Source organism: Salvia splendens, chromosome 15 (assembly GCF_004379255.2).
Source record: "Salvia splendens isolate huo1 chromosome 15, SspV2, whole genome shotgun sequence".
In the NCBI taxonomy this organism is placed as follows: domain Eukaryota; kingdom Viridiplantae; phylum Streptophyta; class Magnoliopsida; order Lamiales; family Lamiaceae; genus Salvia; species Salvia splendens.
The window spans coordinates 24,449,982-24,468,390 of NC_056046.1; the positions used below are offsets into that span (position 1 = coordinate 24,449,982).

General features: G+C 41.4%; 1 long non-coding RNA gene across 1 annotated transcript; it reads right to left on the minus strand.

The window, feature by feature from the left end:
* Window positions 1-16,559: 16,559 nt before the first annotated feature.
* LOC121767907 lies at window positions 16,560-18,409 on the minus strand. Its single transcript, XR_006043237.1, has 4 exons — window positions 18,288-18,409; window positions 18,066-18,193; window positions 17,643-17,987; window positions 16,560-17,382 (listed from the first exon to the last, which is right to left on the minus strand). It is a non-coding gene; the product is annotated as an uncharacterized LOC121767907 (long non-coding RNA).

Genomic DNA, 18,409 nt, shown 5'->3' on the forward strand with positions numbered 1-18,409 from the left:
GAGCAAGTTTGCCTCCTACACTGCTGTTGAAGGGAGGAAAATCAACATGGGGAATCAAGCATCGTCCGAAGTCCTCGGCGTTGGCAACGTGATTCTCATGATGACGTCTGGCCTAACTATCACCTTGAAGGATGTGCTGCATGTCCCGGACATCCGCAAGAACCTAGTGTCAGGATCAATACTAGTTAATAAGGGGTTTAAACTTGTATTTGAGTCCGATAGGTTTGTCTTGTATAAGTTTGGAAAATCCCTCGGAAAAGGTTATGTAACCGATGGGCTTTTCAAGCTTAGTATAGCAACTCGCAGTGTTGCAAAGCCATTGGCGAATAATAATAAAGCATCTACTTCCTCTTATTTGACCGAGTCTTCAAATTTGTGGCATTGTAGATTGGGACATGTAAATTCAAAAGCCATTAAAAGATTAGTAAATTTGGATTTACTAAAGGCTAATGAATTGGATATCCAAGATAAATGTGAAATTTGTCTTGAAGCAAAAATGACTAAGTTGCCGTTTCACTCGGTTGAACGAAGCACAAAACCCCTTGAATTAATACACACGGATGTATGTGATTTAAAGATGGTGCAAACTAGAGGTGGTAAAAAGTACTTTATCACTTTCATAGATGATTGCACAAGATATTGCTACATTTATCTTTTAAGAAGTAAAGATGAAGCAATAGAGGCGTTCAAAAATTATAAGAACGAAGTTGAGAATCAACTTGGTTGTAAAATCAAAATGATTCGAAGCGATAGAGGAGAAGAATATGTAGCCCCGTTTGAGGAGTTATGCAACGCAAGTGGTATAATTCATCAAACAACTGCTCCATATTCACCACAATCTAATGGTGTTGCAGAACGCAAAAATCGAACTCTAAAAGAGATGATGAATGCACTGCTTCTAACTTCAGGATTACCACATAACATGTGGGGGGAAGCTGTTTTGACAGCCAACTATATCTTGAATAAGATCCCTCTCAAAGGAAAAGATGTTACTCCTTATGAGTTGTGGAAGGGAAGGAAGCCATCCTACAAATACCTCAAAGTGTGGGGGTGTTTGGCAAAGGTAATGGTTCCTCCGCCCAAAGAAGTTACAATCGGACCTAAGACGGTTGATTGCATCTTCATTGGATATGCACTTAACAGTAGTGCATATCGATTTGTTGTTCACAAGTCTGAAATATCGACTATCACAGTAGGAACAACAATTGAGTCGAGGAATGCTGTATTTCTCGAAAATACATTTCCTTGCAAAGACAAGGAAAAAGTCTCAACCAATTCTGAGACAAGAATTGAAGAAGCCACTAGTTCTAAACAAGTGGAAGAAGAAGCCACTAGTTCTAAATCAGCAGATGCGGAATCTGAATCGCGCAAGCGTGCAAGGCCCGATCCAAAAGATACAGTACTAAGACGTGGTAATAGAGTCAGAACACCAAAAACTTTTGGTCCTGACTACATTGCTTTCATGTTGGATGAAGAACCAACATCGATAAAAGTAGCCTTTGCTGGCCCAGACGGGCTGCATTGGAGAGAAGCTGTTCAAAGCGAAATTGATTCAATTTTGCTAAACCACACATGGGTGTTGGTTGATTTGCCCGAAGGTGCTAAACCTTTAGGATGCAAATGGGTTCTTAAAAGAAAGTTTAAGGCCGATGGAACAGTTGATAAGTATAAAGCCCGATTAGTAGTAAAGGGTTTTAAACAAAAGGAAGGACATGACTTCTTCGATACCTATTCACCTGTAACAAGGATTACATCTATACGAGTGCTTCTCGCTATTGCTGCATTGCACAATCTTGAGATTCATCAAATGGATGTAAAGACCGCGTTTCTAAATGGTGAACTAGAAGATGAAATCTATATGGAACAACCCGAAGGGTTTGTAGTACCTGGACAAGAGAAAAAGGTATGCAAGCTCGTAAAGTCCCTATATGGATTGAAACAAGCGCCATTGCAATGGCACTTGAAGTTTGATAATGTGATGTTATCAAATGGGTTTAAAATCAACGAGTGCGACAAATGTGTCTACATCAAGAGCACTAATAACGGTCATGTTATAGTGTGTCTCTACGTTGATGATATGTTAATCTTGGGTAGCAACACTCAAGTAATTAACGATACAAAGGCCATGTTAAAGAGAAACTTTGACATGAAAGACATGGGTCTAGCCGATGTAATTCTTGGAATGAAGATTCTAAGAACGAATGATGGAATCATCTTAACACAATCACATTATGTTGAGAAGATATTGAATAAATTCAAAGCCTATGATGGCGCGCCGGTTAAGACTCCAATTGAACTCGACGTTCACTTGAGCAAGAACAAAGGCGAGCCCGTTGCTCAAGAAGAGTATGCACGGGTCATCGGGTGCATTATGTACTTGACTAATTGCACTCGACCTGACATCGCCTGTGCCGTGAACAAGTTGAGTCGTTACACGAGCAATCCAAGCAAAGAGCATTGGAGAGCTCTTGTAAGGGTTTTGAGATATTTAAAACATACTCAAAATTATGGGCTACGCTTCTCGAGATACCCCCGGTACTTGAAGGGTACTGTGATGCCAATTGGATATCTGATAATAGAGACTCACTTTCGACAAGTGGATACGTCTTTACTATTGGGGGTGGTGCTGTATCGTGGAATTCCACAAAACAGACCTGTATAGCCCGATCAACAATGGAATCGGAGTTCATTGCTTTGGATAAGGCTGGTGAGGAAGCCGAGTGGCTTAAGAACTTCCTTGAAGACATTCCATGTTGGTCTAAGCCAGTGCCACCAGTGCTGATCCACTGCGATAGCCAAGCAGCTATTGGAAGGGCAAACAATGGCTTCTATAACGGTAAGTCTCGACATATACGTCGACGACATAACACCGTGAGACATTTGATCACAACAGGGGTGATTACAATTGACTATGTGAAGTCAATAGATAATCTAGCGGATCCGCTAACCAAAGGGTTAAACCGTGATCAAATGAATAAGTTGCTAGAGGGAATGGGTTTGAAATCCACAAACTAAAGAATTATCATAGTGGTAACCCAACCATGATGACTGGAGATCCCAAGAACTTGGTTCAAAGGGACAACTAAGCTATGAGAGTTCAAGAGAAACACTCAACTATATCTATTCCCTAAGAGCAATAGAGTGTTGGAGAACTTGCCTTGTGGTAAAGGCTAAGTCTATGACTTTTAATGATTCTTAAGGATCTCAAAGAGATGGAGTTCTCAAAGAGACCAAGTATGGCAAGGTACTTGACTAAGAATCACCTATGTAAGTGCGAAGTGTGGTCGCTTCATAAAACGTACTTATGAATCCAAAGTGGTGTCCAAGACCGCAATGGACACAAAACGTGAGAACGGATGAGGTTGAGGTGTTTAAGCGTTAACACCATTGTCTCGGTGCACGCCGTGGGGGATTAGTTCAAAGCATCGCGCTACTAAGCCGCCTGTGTATCCGATGGTGTCGACTATGGAGGGTTCAAAGTCAACAACTACCTATCCTTATGCTTATATACCTCTCGAGGGTTGAGCTTATGTCTGCATGCATATGCATTTGGCTATTTCCACTCATGTGGGGGATTGTAAAAATCATGGATTAAATATGCCCGGTCAATGGTTTTGACCAAAGAATAAATGTGACGAGACATTTAATTTTGTGAAATTAAATGATATAGCGTCGATCTACATTTTACGTAGATAAATGTAGTATATTCACTTTCTCAAATCCGATTTCCGGTGAGTGAGAAATAGTGGATTAAAGTTGGGCACAATTAGCTTTTAATTAAAGCTTGGAGCATGTGCTTAGGGAATAATTAACTAGTGTTAATTATCCCACATTGGAAGATTAATACATCTTTAATGTGTTTAAATTAAGTGACTTTATGTTACTTAATAATTATAGTGGATCAAGATGGGTGAAAAAGCCCACACGCGCGCACACGCGCGCGTCGCCGCCGCCCGCCCCGCCCGAGCCCGAGCCCGTGCTCGTGGGCGTGGGCGTGGGCGTGGGCGCGGGCCGCGGGCCATGGGCCCGGGCCCGAGCCCGAGCCCGATCTCGATCTCGAACTTGATCTTGGACTTGGACTTGGACTTGGATCTTGGCAATTGGTCTTTGGGTGGTCTTTGGGCTTGGGGCTTGGCCCAAACTATTCTTTTTGGACCACCGTCGAGTCAGCAATCCAAGTGGCTTGACACGTCGTCAAGCGAGGCACAGTCACGGGTGCCACGTGAGAAATCCACACGCTCCACACACGGATGGCACACTCCTGCCACACGCCTGTAACCGACGTCGGTTACGAATTGGCCATGATGAGCCTTCAATGGCTGGTTGACCCTGCATGGTGGCTTGGCCTATAAATAGGCTAGCCATACCACTGCATTAGGACACAACACATACAAGCATTCTCTGCATAAGCTCTCTCCCTCTCTCTGCATTGTTTTTCTGTCGAAGCTCTGCTCTCTCCTCCATCCAGTTCGCCGGAGCTCTAGTGATTGCGGTGCTGCATCAATAGAGACGTAGTCGTTTTACCTTTGGGGACGACACGCCAAACCGAAGAGCACTACCGGGGCGTATCTCGTCTTGCGGGAAGAGGCCTCCTCGACTCGGCTAAACTTAGTTCACGGTTCTTTGTTTCGAATTCTTACGTTGTAATTTCATTTAGTTCAGTTTCTCCTTTTCTTTCTTTTGGGTTGTATTACGCCCGGTTTTGTTATCTCTTGTAATCACCAGAAACCAACAGAAAGGTCTATACAAAGAGCAAAGATGGGCATTCGTGGAAAGGTCAAATAAATATAAAGGACCTACGGGTCTTATACAATGGAAATCCCGAGCAGATACCAGGCTTGATTAGTCACATAATATTAAAAAGGATCATAAAGGCATATGCATATGGATATGAAATTGTTTATGATATTTATTGTTTCTAGGTATATATATATTATAGTTAAATAATATGCTTGATATTTTTGTGACGTGAAATTAAAGGTAAAATTTATATACACTGAGTTGTGGCTCATATAAACCAATAATATTTTTCAGGCAAAGATATCGATGATGTTTTGTCACGACCGGGCCTTGCTAAGGATAGCATTGCTCGGTAAATCGTGACTTGGGGAGGGGAAAAAGAAGAGGGGACAGAAAGGGGATGAAAGAATATCAATATGATAAGTAGATACTTCTTAATAAGACAAAGGTGGTTCACAAGGCAATGAAAGATCATGAAATTAAAAAGAGTGTCTAACACCGGTCATTCGTTACTAATCATTATTCTTACAATCCATCTGGTACATAATACTACAATAGTGCACAGCGGAAGGAGTTGTAAACACATGGCCATATGTGTGAAGACATATGCCACAAGAACCCTACAAAAGAGATGAGACGACCACCAACTCCACTTAGCCACCATTTCATCACTGCTCAACTTGCACATTTAGAAATACATGCAGTACTGAGTACGGGGTACTCAGTGGACACATTGCCTAAAGTTACACATATATATAAGAAAATGTTATCATTATCATGTCATCACAGTAACACACGGGGGTTTTCTTAAAGGCTCGAGCTTACTATGTTCATTTTCATAAAGTTCGTCTGATCAGACTAAGTTCATTCCAGTAATCCGCCATATCTGATAGTTCATTCTGTGTCGGGAAGGTGGCCACCTTCCACGATCACATTGACCGGCCAACCCTTATGATGACTCACGGTCCATTCCTTTGTGTACACTAACTCGAATAGGATCTTGGTCCTATTGGAGTCCGAATTCGATTCGTTCATTTGGCATCACCAAATAGATAGGCATCATAAAACAAATAATTTATGACACTATAACATTTGAAAAGAAAGTAAGTGCAATTTTATCAAAGTGACCCCTAACTTCACTTCACAAAAAAAATCAGATTTTGAAATCAAGAAGGCTCTTTCTTCTTCATCCACCTTTCTCACGTCGATCACACATTCCTCTCTGTCCATCTTTCTGATATCCGCTCTCCTCCACGGCTCACCGGCGAGCTCATCGCAGTCGTCATCCTCCAGCTTAGTTCCTTCTTTCTTCTTCCCCCTTTCTTTTCTTTTCTTCCTCTTTCTCTTTTACACACATACATGAACACACGCATATACACATACACATGCTCCCCCCCCCCTACTCTTTTTCTCTTCAAAACATGTCCAACAACGGCTCAGCCGCCGTCGCAGGTGTGGGGCAGCGGAGTCATTCCGGATTCGCCGTTGCAGCTATCGGAGCTTCGCCAGCAACTGGTGTGTCAAGTGGACAGCGGCAACGTCGGAAGGGCAGTAGCAATTGGGCAGGGGCTGTGCCGGAGCCGCAGGACATGCTCCTCCTGGACGAGGCAGCAGCGCGTCGGCACCGAGAGCAGCGGCTTCGTCGCTCGGCAATAGCTAAGGAGCTTCGGGCAGTCCCCGGATAAGGCAGCGGCGTGGGTATTGTGTTGGCGAGGGCAGCAAGTGCGCGGGGCACCGAGAGCAGCCCCTCCTCCGAGGATTTAAACATCCCAAATACTAAGTTCTTGTCTTTATTTCTTGCTCGATTATGAATATTACACTTATTTTTATTGCAAGGCTATACTACTTGAATATTGAAGAAACGGATGGTAAAAAGAATGTCAACTTGATTAAGAAATCTAGCACAAAGATTATTTGGATATAAGTAGCTTGGTATTGCAAAATTCATGTCATGAGAGCTATTGTAGAAAATGATTATGGTGGGATTAGCACTATCAAAAAGCTATGTTTGAGCATTCTAAGTTCTTTTGCACATGTTTGGCTAGTGACATGAAATGCTCTTGGTTTGAAGATGTTTACGTGGAGTGCTCGTTGGGATTTAAAGAAGTAATAATTTGAAAATGATCATACTTGGGTTTTCTCTAAGAGTGATGTTAAATGGCCATAATGTGGCCGGCCATAAAGAGTTAATTTAGTCTATTTACATGTATAAAAAATTAGAATTATCGATATAAACTTATATGTGTGTGAATGGACTTGTGAGTTGATACTTATCTTTGAATTCTATTACGTAAAATACATTAATATCACGAATTACTGTATATGTTGAGCAACAATCAAGAAATGACAGTAGTAATAAGTTGAGCAAAAACTACGAAAGAGCAACACTAACATGTTGAGCAACATATAATGAAGATGATATAAAAGTAAAATCAAGTAGTATAAAATCAAAATTTTGAAAAAAAATTAATTTTTTGTTATTTAATTAATTTATGGCTGGCCATAATGTGGCCGCATAGCATTATTCTTTCTCTAATTAAGCATTCTTTAAATCATGTTCATGCTTGTTCTAAGAATATAAAAAAAAACTAAGAGTAAGGTTTGATGTGGAAGAGTTTACCTTGAGCAAAGAAGAAGAAAGATAGTGTGTGTAGGAAATTTGACTCTTCTTCCTCAAGCACTTACTTGAATCCTCATTTTGAAAAAATTTGTTTGGGGAAATTTTGTGGAGGAACAAAAGGGTAGAGGATGATAAAGTGTGGTATTTATAGGGAAGAAAGGTGCATGACTTTACATGGTTAAAACATTTATTCATGAGGGGAAAAGTGTTGTCCAATGATTATGGACTTTTTGCCAAATGAGGCAAGTGGTCATAGTCCCACGGTTCCAAAACTGACAGTTCCAGTTCGGAACCGGAACCGGACCGTGAGGCTATTTTATGGTTCCGGTTCCGGTTTCGGTTCGGAACCGCCGGTTTTTGGACGGTTTACACGGTTCCGGTTAAAAAACCGGCGGTTTCACGGTTCGATTTTTTTTCTATGTAATTTGAAATTTGGACTTATACAATAAATTGGAACAAGAAAACGGATAATTTTAATTGAAATAAGACGAATAAGGTGAAAATGATATCAATTTTATTGAATCTGAGTTGTAACGGACAACTATACATTACAATTACAATACATATAAAAGTATACAACATACAACATACAACATACAACATACAACAATATAATATAATTTACAAGTGTCGTCGGAACGTAAATAAAAAAACATGAAATGGGGGGATAATGGATGAATTTGAATTCAAAATCAAAATTAAAAAATTTGAGAAAACCGGCGGTTTTGGCGGAAAACTGTCGGAACCGCCGATTTCACCGCCAAAACCGCTGGTTCGATCAACAAACCGTCTGCCTCGTGTTCCGCACCAGAACCGAAAACCACCGGTATTCGCGGTTAACCGCCGGTTTTGGCCGACAAAACCGGCTGCAAAAGCTGCGCCCGCTGCCGCCTCGGTTTTCTCACCGGAACCGTGAAACTGCCGGTTAACTGGCGATTCGGTAACAGTTCCGGTTCGAAAATCTTGAACCAGAACCGGACCACGGTTCCAAATGCGACAGTTACGGTTCAAAAAAATTGACACGGTTCCGGTTCGAAACCGGAACCGGTGGGCATCTCTAAGTGGTCATTTCAATCATTCATTATGCCAAAAATGGCAAGAATATTACATCTTGTCGCCTAAAAAGACGGTTATCAAGTACGGTCGTCATTTGGAAAACGTGAGCCGTCGTTTGATAAGCGTGCTTGATGTGATGTGATTTCGTCAATCGCCTCGTCTTGATTTAACATGCTTCTTATCCTTTCGTGTAGGTATCAGGGTTCAAGGCGTGACTATTGAGCAACGTCCGGAGGGAATGGAAAATATTTTTTTATTTTTTTATTTTTACTCTAATGTTGAACTCGATGTAGAACGCGTACAAACTTTTATTTGAAGCTCATTCTTCACAAACGGACTATAAGAATATAAATATTGTAATAGAACTATTTTCGATCACCACTCAAAACATATTTAGCAACGTTTGATCATAACGTGAGGTAAAGAAGCTAGGCGCGAAACTAATATATATTAATAGGTCGGTTTTCTAAAAGACTTAGGGAAATAAAAAGGGCGGGCGTTACATGTTTTGGTTGATATGAGCTTTAGAAACTCCACGTATTATCAGGGTTGGCGGCTGATGCATTATAGCAACCTTCTCTTGTATTAAGTACTCTACAATGCAAAGATTCGAACTGAGTACATAGTCACATACCAAAAGCAATGTAGCAAACACCAACAACGACAAAACGATAAGTCTACAACATGACTACCAACTACACATCCGTCTATTATACACCATAGCAAAACAACCACATTAACTTATCAACCAGCATGCATCAACGTAACACGGAAGTGGAGCTCTCTAGCATCCACAAGCTGGAACACACAACGACAACCAATTTTTCGTTGTCGCGGATGAAACGGAGCCATCCACCATGAACAATGGAACTGTCGTTTTGCTTGGTCACAGGCATCTCCCATGTTCGGTATTGAATTGTGAACAACACCTCGAACTGATGCCCATCCTTGGCAATGTGTGCCACCCAGAATTCATTGCGGATCATCTGTTTGCACAATTACGAAGCATGAAATCAGTGAATAATAATGCATCAACAATTAACAACAACATCCTAAAATTCAAGTTGTTTAACATACGAGATGATTCTCCTTCAGTGTCCGCATCATAGTGACGACAAACGTTGGCAGCGGGATACTAGTACTTATCTCAAGCTCAATGTCCGATCATTCTATGGAGTCATCCTCCTAGTCCGAGAGAAACCATTCGTATAGCGAATCAATGTCCGCCTCTGGATCTGAGTCCTCTGCAACATCACCACATATGATGAAGTTGCAAACATGATATCAAAAGTAAGCAACAAGTATGGGTTACACAAACGCAATGCAAAAATACCCGACTTTCTAAGTCATGGGTTGGAATGCATCCAGACATGAAGTTGTAGCGATCAATGTGAAACACCCCACCGCCAAAGTAGATGAGGTTTAGGGAGTCGTCGTTCTGCAAATGTACTCGGTACACAAAGTTAGCCCAGCCCTCATCAAAGTATAAACCGCTAGGTCTCTCCTTCATTTTAACAGGCCATCGTATACCATTCGGCATCAACAAGTAACATTGCTCTGGTACCAACTCACAGTATCGAGATACCCACTCCGGCAGTACACGCTAACACACAAAATTAATTCTAAATTAATCCCAAAATTAAGCCTAAACTCTAAACTACACGAACAACAAAATTATTGAACTAAAGTAAACGAACATCAAAATTATTGAACTATGGATTCTATTATGCGTAACGGTTACAAACAATTTTAGACAGATACTTGCATGATGGACCGCGAAATATTGTTTTGAGACCCGCGGGTAATGGCGGGGGTTAATGTCCGATCGAACTCCAGGCATGATGAACGACGATCGACGTACTTAGATTGTTGATGAAAGGGTTTGGAGGTTTGTAGGCAGGCACCATTTGAGTGAATGGTTAGGGTTATCTTAATGGAATTAAGTCATTAAATAGTCTACACCCACCAAGTCATGTCCCATTCAACACATCCCTCTATCATTCAAGTAATCCCTCCAACTCCCCTACTTGTCCCCTTCATTAGATATTGTAGGTACTAAAATCGGGTAGTTGGGGTACGCATTATGGGGGTGTAATTGAGGTTGGTAAATGTCAATCAAATTAATTTCATCTAGATAAAGTCAACCCCTTTAACTTCCCCCAAAGAAGAAGTCAACCGGCACATTCACTCAACACAACCGACAAAAGATCTTGACTTACTTTTTGCTTCGATCGTTCTCCGCCATGCTAAGGAGATGAAGTCGCCAATAATGAGCTTCCCGAGATTCTTCATTCAAGCGGTGTTTGATGAAATGAATGCCATGTCGGGAGGAAAGCACTTCTCAGTGCAAGAAATCAAGCAGCATCTGCGGTTCTACAAGGCTCTGTATGACACATTCAAGGTGTTGGTCGCCAACAACAGAGTCCAGTGGGTACCTAATCCTCAGTTCGTTACCGCGACCGACGAGGTTTGGCTCGAGATGATAGAGGTATGTGCGTTATAAGGATGTTTGTGTACTCTCTTTTTTGTCGGATTATTTGCAAAATTGGCATGCACCTTATTATATTGGTTTAGGTCATATTAGTAATGAGTTCCACCATTAGCATTGTAGCAAGATCCATTTGTGGGAATCTACTACCACCGCAATGAGCCTATGCTTAACGAGCTCTCAATCATGTTCGGACTGCACGATGTAAAAGCGGAGCCGCCCACGGAGGTCATACATATATCTTCCGAGATGGATGAGGAAGAGGAAGAGGATGACGATGATGAGGATGACTGGGAAGATGATGAGGACGCGGATGCGATCGACTTGGAATACAAAGAGGAAGATGAAGAGGAAGAAGAAGACGTCGAGGATGACGAGGATGAGATTAATTCACATGTCCCAAATAAAGACCAAAAGACACGTCGGAAGCTGTTCGTGTTGTTTCAAACTCAGAAATCTCTCACTCTCCTCTCTAATAAATCTGCTTGAAGAAGCAGAAATTATAGCAGTAATTTGCTTTGAATAAAAGAGAATAATATGAGAAAAGATGAAGACAGAGAGATGATCGAATGTAGAACTTCAATATCTGATTTGTGAATACAATCGATCTTAAATAGAGGAAAAAAACAACTAACTAACCACTAAACACGTACTGCATCAGTAACTCCACTAACACACTAACTTAGCCACTAAAAAGACTCCTAAAAAATAGCAACTAACTTGACTCTGGAAAGATACTGCAGAGAACAAGTCAAAGACTTGCTTTTACAGATTATTCGAATAACATAAACAGCAAATACTAAATTTGAAATGCTAAACTTAAAATTCAAAACCAAGTCTAATTCACTTCACCACATATCTCCTCCTTGAATTAGACTCTTGAACACACTCCAACTTCATGAATGAGTTGATTGAACCTGCTCACAGCAAGAGGTTTAGTAAACACATCAGCAATTTGATCTTCTGTTTTGCAGTAGCTCAACTTCACTTCATCATCTTGCTGCACTTCTCTAAGATAGTAGAACCTTAGCTTGAAATGCTTTGTCTTTCCATGAAACACTGGATTTTGTGAAATAGCAATGGCTGCTTGGTTGTCCACATGTAGTATTGTTGGTCTGTTCTCCTTCATGCCCAGATCACACAACAATTTCCTTAGCCAAACAGCATGTTTAGCAGCTGCCGTTGCTGCTACAAATTCTGCTTCTGCAGTGGATTGTGCAACTACTTCTTGCTTCTTTGTGCTCCATGAGAAGCATCCTGATCCTAAAGAGAAACAAAAACCTGTTGTACTCTTCATATCCTCTGCAGAACCACCCCAATCACTATCCACATAGCCAACCAGCTTCATTTCCTGAACTTCCATAAATCTCACCCCATAGCCTTGAGTTCCTTTCAAGTACCTAAGTACTCTCTTTGCTGCTGTGAGATGTTCTTCATTTGCACAGTGGAGAAATCGAGACAGAATACTCACAGCATGTTGAATATCTGGTCTAGTAGCTGTTAAATACATCAAGCATCCCACCATCTTCCTGTATTCACTTGCAAGTTCTGACTCCTGCTCGCTTCCCCTGTTCAACTTCTCCTTCTGATTTGCAGGAGTTGAAACCGACTTGCATTCACTCATATTGAAACGCTTCAGCACCTCCTTGGTATACTTCTTTTGACATAGAAAAATGTCACCTTTCTTCTGATGAACTTCCATGCCTAAGAAGTAAGCCATTTTTCCAAGATCAGTCATTTCAAACTCCTTCATTAACCCATCCTTCAGCTTCTGAATTTCACTCTCTTCATCTCCAGTAACTAACAGATCATCCACATAAATGGACACCACAACCAGACCACTCTTATTTTGTTTAAAATAAAGAGTCACTTCACTCAAGCTTTTCTGAAATCCGAGCTGTTGAAGATGAGCATCAATCTTGTTGTACCACGCTCTTGGAGCTTGCTTTAAACCATATAAAGCTTTGTTGAGTTTGTAGACTTTCTCCTCCTGACCTTCAACAATAAAACCATCAGGCTGGTTTACATAAATTTCCTCACTCAGCTCACCATTGAGGAAAGCTGATTTTACATCTAACTGGTAGACATTCCACCGTTTCTGAGCAGCAACAGCAAGTAGCAGTCTGATAGTATCCATTCTAGCAACTGGAGCAAATACATCAGAGTAATCAACACCACTTACTTGAGCATACCCTTTGACAACTAGCCTGGCTTTATATTTGTTCACCGTGCCATTTGGATTCAATTTTGTTTTGTAAATCCATTTGACACCTATAGCCTTTTTGTGTGAAGGCTTCTCCACCAGCTCCCAAGTATTGTTCTTGTTGATCATCATCAATTCCTCCTTCATGGCATTCAACCAATCTCCACTTGCTTTGGCTTCCTCTATGGAACCTGGTTCGATCAATGCAACATTACACCTTGCATAGATGTCACCAAGTGACCTGGTCCCTCTTACAGGTTCATGGTCGATTGATTCCTTAATCAGGAGCTCAGCTTCAACATCACCATTTTGCTCATTTTTGCTCTCCAATGCAGCCACTTCAGGAACTTCATTGATCTCTTTTTCATCTCCTGTCTCCTCCCACTTCTTATCTTCAAAAAAGGTCACATCTCTGCTTACAATAACCTTATTCTCTACTGGACAATACACTCTATAAGCCTTAGATTGTGAGCTATATCCCATAAATATTCCAGCCTTCCCTCTATGATCTAACTTGTCTCTTCCAATTGAATGAGTAAGATAGAAACATAAACAGCCAAATACTCTTAGACTACTGACCTTTGGCTTGTAACCATGCCAAGCTTCAAATGGAGTGAGATTGGTAAGTGCTCTCGTTGGCAATATATTTAGCAAAAACACAGCAGTATTCACAGCTTCTGCCCAGAACGGTTTGGCCAACTGTTTCCCATGGAGCATACATCTTCTCATCTCCACGATGCTTCTATTTTTCCTTTCACTCACTCCATTTTGTTGAGGAGTGTAAGGAACAGTGAGTTGATGTCTAATACCAGCAGCTTCACATATTTCTTTGAGTCTATTGGATGTGTATTCACCTCCATTGTCTGTCCTCAAAATCTTGATTTTGCTGTTTGTCTCATTTTCCACCTCATGTTTGAACTTGAGGAAGACACCATCGACTTCGCCTTTTTGTTTCAGAAAGTATACCCAACAAAATCTTGTAGAATCATCTATGAAAGTCACAAAATACCTGCTCCCATTCAGAGACTTTTCTGGCATTGGACCACAAATATCCGAGTGCACCAGCTGAAGCTTTTCCCTCGCTCTCCAGCTTGATCTCTGAAATGGTTTCCTTGCAAGTTTCCCTTGCAAGCAAGTCTCACAATCATCCATTCTTCCTTTTAACTGAGGCATATCCTCTGCAAGACCATTTCTTTGCATATACTCCAGGCCTTTGCAATGAAAATGGCCCATTCTCCTATGCCATAACTCCTCATGTTCACCCTGCACACAGGCCATGGCTGTGCTCCCTCTTTTTGCAGGATCAAATGCAAAGACTTTATTTTGCATTGGAATTTTGAAGAGAAATTTCCCATCTTTGCTGGAAATGACACACCTTTGATTTTCGAAAGTCACACTCATTCCCTTCTCCACCAACTGTCCTACACTTAGAAGGTTTTGGTCTAATTTGGGAACAAAGTAGACATCAGATAACAACATCATACCTTCAGTTCCTTCAAGCAATACATTGCCTTTGCCTTTTACTTCTAGCAATTCTCCATTCCCTATCTTCACAGTGATATCAAAATCTTTGTTGTCAATCTCAGTGAAGATAGCTTGGTTTCCAGACATGTGGTTTGAACACCCACTATCCACCAACCATCCTTCGCTTGTAGTTCCAGTGGCATGACACGAAGCAACAAACAATTGCTCCACTTCTCCTGTAGCAGCCTGTGCCTCTTCTTGTGGTGAGTTATTCCCCTTGCAAATCCTTTCAATATGGCCCATCTTTCCACATTTTCTGCATTTAACATCTGGTCGCCTCCAACATTTAAAGAACGGGTGACCGTTCTTCCCACAATGTTTGCAGGCTTCGTTACCACCTTTTCCAGGCTGAGATCCAGCAGCATAAGTTTTGGTGTCTGCCTTCTTTTTCCAGTTACTACCATGCTTCACCTTGGCTCGCATTGCACCTTCAATAGTTGCTTCACCTGTCCTCAACATCTTCCTTTGCTCTTGTGCTTGAAGAGCACTCACAACTTCAGCAAATAACATCTCCGAGATTTCTTTGGTGTTCTCAAGAGAGGCTATTGTTGCTTCAAATTTTTCAGGCACCGAGCATAGGAGTTTTTCAATTAGCCTTTCATCTCCCAGATCAGTGCCTAACACAGCCAATTTGTTGGCTGTATCCAGTAGCTTATCTGCAAACTCTTGAATTGATTCACCATCCTTCATCTGCAGCCTTTCAAGTTCCCTTTTCAGATTCATCGCCTTCATGGCTTTGATTCTTTTGTTTCCTTCATACTCCTTCTTCAAGAACTCCCAAATACTCATAGCAGAATCTAGATGCATGATTCTGTTGAATATTATGGGAGTGACAGCAGCATAAAGATTGGATCTCGCCTTTGCTTTCCTGGTAACACGTTCCTTGTTAGCCCTGATTTGGGCTACTGTAGGATTGTCTCCCAAAGGAGGTACTTCGTAGTCATTCTCCACAGCCTCCCACAAGTCAGCCCCTTCCAAAAAGGCCTGCATCCTTATTTGCCAGATCTGGTAGTTGCTCCCATCAAGAATTGGAGGACCAGCACTCATGACTCCTGTAGCCATTGATCCAGTTTCCATCGCCCTTAAGATGCTAAAGGCTCTAGATACCACTATGTTGTTTCAAACTCAGAAATCTCTCACTCTCCTCTCTAATAAATCTGCTTGAAGAAGCAGAAATTATAGCAGTAATTTGCTTTGAATAAAAGAGAATAATATGAGAAAAGATGAAGACAGAGAGATGATCGAATGTAGAACTTCAATATCTGATTTGTGAATACAATCGATCTTAAATAGAGGAAAAAAACAACTAACTAACCACTAAACACGTACTGCATCAGTAACTCCACTAACACACTAACTTAGCCACTAAAAAGACTCCTAAAAAATAGCAACTAACTTGACTCTGGAAAGATACTGCAGAGAACAAGTCAAAGACTTGCTTTTACAGATTATTCGAATAACATAAACAGCAAATACTAAATTTGAAATGCTAAACTTAAAATTCAAAACCAAGTCTAATTCACTTCACCACAGTTCGTTGATCCCACTGCTCTCTCTGCTCTCTCCGACAGACTGTCCACTACAATGCCTTTGCCTCACAAAAACAAGCAACTGTCGAAGCTATATCCCATGGATCCCCCTCGTCCATCTCGCTATAGTCCAGGTGTTAGCTCATGTGCTTCATCTTCACCCGCATCGAAGGCACCCCGAGGTCCAAAGTGAGTCGATTGGTAGTATCACTCCGACGCGTGCGAGTCCATATCCTAAAATTCAAATGTTGTTTTGTTGATCTAGCACCGGACATCGCACTTTTGATTTTAATGCAATCGGCAAACAATGTAGTATATGTCGTATCGTATAATTATGTGTCATGTTTTCAAGTGTGTTTCCACTATGCATCTCATCTTTCTAGCCAACATATAAAACGATAAACTATAAAATATCATATCATATATATCAAAAGCTAGCAATATGTTGTTGATGTTAATTCACCAAATATGACTGTGTCCATATTTGGCCGAACTAACACACATGAAGTTCATAATTAGGTCTACAAAATACCAAATAAGACACAAAGTTTTCAAACATTACCCAAACTATACAAGATAGGGAATAAAGGAGCTAAGAGCATATGGTGTAGATGTCGACCATCAACTAATACTGCCACCACAGTCAAAAGAGAAGCACGCACATGCCGACCACATTCAGGGTGCCTTTGGGTTCTGCCCCATAAACCTGAGCACGTACCTCGGTTTCGCATCATTGTCCATACCAATGAAAACTTCAAGACGTTGAGGCTTGTCAGCAAGTATGTCACACAACTCATACCTCTGCTCGCTTGTGATACCCACAACACTACCAAGTTTGCGATGTATAGCTTGCCTTGCTTGCCCCAAATCAAACGCATATTCAATTCTGGAAGAGATGACATCAAGTCTTTTGTTTGTCCCAGAGTGCATATGATCTAGGAACTCCAGCAGCATGACATCAGTCGAAACAGCTTTCCGCTCTTTCGGTGTCTTTGGTGGAGGTTGCTCATGTTGCTCACTCTGTTCCGTGCTTTCAGAGTGGTGGCTTTCCGGAGTTGGACTGAAAGTGGGGTTCATCGGTTCATCAAACAAATCGTCAAGGTTGACAACGTAGTCGTTCGATGGATCATCATTGGGATGATCTTACCGAGCTGCATTCTCCGTCCTCACTGCATTTGCGCCATCAGCAATGTCTTCACTAACAGCACCAGTAGAGCGATCTCTGCCAAATATTTGAGTCCAAACATCATACAACGGCCATGATTTGTGGCGCATAAACTTGGCATTCTTATCAGCTTACAACATATGTACACACTGGGCAGGTTTGGAAGGCAGTTGGCAACAAATAATGAATAACTCAAAGCTAAAATGGGCATGATGAATTTCTCAACAACTCAAGACCACCCACAAACGACAACCATAACATATATCAAATGCGCATGAAATACAAATCAAAACCATGATTGAATAGATAACACTTACAGCCACAATCTATTCCCATTGCTCGTCACTGCAGTCGATCTTATGGGTGCCGTCTGGATTGAAGCCTACGCCAGTCCTTGGAAGCATGTTCCGGAGACTATTGAAGTTGGCCTTCCAAGCAGAGATCTTCGAGACAACATGGGGCGTACCCTTCAGGTAGGTATTGGGAAATTCCTTACGAAGGTCGTCTTCGATGCGTTGGAGATAGCCGGTCCTGAAACCATTGTCCGATTTCCATCCACGTGCAGTAAGTTCCAATAAAGAAGCAGCCAATACCTCTTCTTCCCGGGCATTCCACAAACGCCGACTCCGGTCGCCCTTTCGGTACTTCTGCCTCAGAGATCCCTATTTTGAGGAAGATGGACCGTTAGTTCCAGATACAATAGCCCTGAGTTCTGAAACTAGACGAAGAAGGATACTAACCATGTGCAGAGCTGCCGAAGAAGGATACAATAGCCCTGAGTTCCGAAACTAGACGAAGAAGGATACAATAGCCCTGAGTTCAGATACAATATCCCATTGCGAATTACTTGAGACATTGATGACAACAACTACATAAATAAACTGTGATCAACCACTTTATAATGGACACCACAGAGTTCAATAATTTGTATTAGCCCTCAAAGAGGCGATTCAATGTCATACCTGGATATTCACACTTCGAAGAGAAAATTATGAAGTGTTCACTTTGCCTCGTCGCCATTAAATGGCAAGGTAGTTGAACCGAAATACATGATTCACGCTGAATTTTTGGGGGAAAATCAAAG